Source organism: Halyomorpha halys, unplaced genomic scaffold (assembly GCF_000696795.3).
Source record: "Halyomorpha halys isolate HHAL.00 unplaced genomic scaffold, Hhal_1.1 Scaffold306.1, whole genome shotgun sequence".
Classification (NCBI taxonomy): Eukaryota; Metazoa; Arthropoda; class Insecta; order Hemiptera; family Pentatomidae; genus Halyomorpha; species Halyomorpha halys.
The window spans coordinates 233,065-233,831 of NW_027106917.1; positions in this window are offsets into that span (position 1 = coordinate 233,065).

The following is a 767-nucleotide window of genomic DNA, read 5'->3' on the forward strand; positions in this document are numbered from 1 at the left end:
TACTTTCTTCAGTCTATCCTTCACTATGGACCTTGGTGTTTCATGAGCCTGAATATGGTTTAAGATACCACTCTTTATCCTGCATACCAAGGCCACCTTCAATGAGTCCTCATCTCCTTTATTTAGTAGGTCTTCTATTACCTTGGCTTCAATTCTCGCTGTGAGTCTAAGTCAGTTACCTCCATTGAGGAAATGGTTCATCTCACCCATTTTCCAGTAAACCTTTCTAAATCTGAAATTGCCTTGCACAGGTCCAGTGACATTGCAGTTTTCATCCATTCAGTAGCACTTGCTTGCGCTGCACTAAATGTCATCTTTAAATGCTTATTTGTTATCACGATGAACAACAAATAGGAAAGAAAAAAGTTTTTTTCTCAAATTTTAAAAATAACTTTCAAACTAAGCACTGGTTCCAGGGATTTGGCACCAGTTAAGAGACAGCCAGAGGAGACTTAATTAAAAAAAGGTAAATGGTAGGTAAAAGAACACTCTGTTAAGGACTAAACAATACTAACTTTATTAGGTCCAGTACCTGTATATATACATCTTGATCAGCTGACAGCTAGTGGATCACCTGACATCTCACTGAGGCGTATAGAAGACTCAACTATCTGGAAAACCAAAATAAAGGCCATCAATACTTGGGTCATACCAGCGCTAAGCTACAGCTTTGGTATATTAATATGGTGCATGATATATGGTGAGTGGTATATGGTGTATGATATATGTGATTATAGTGTTGAGAAGTGTATGGTGCATGATATATG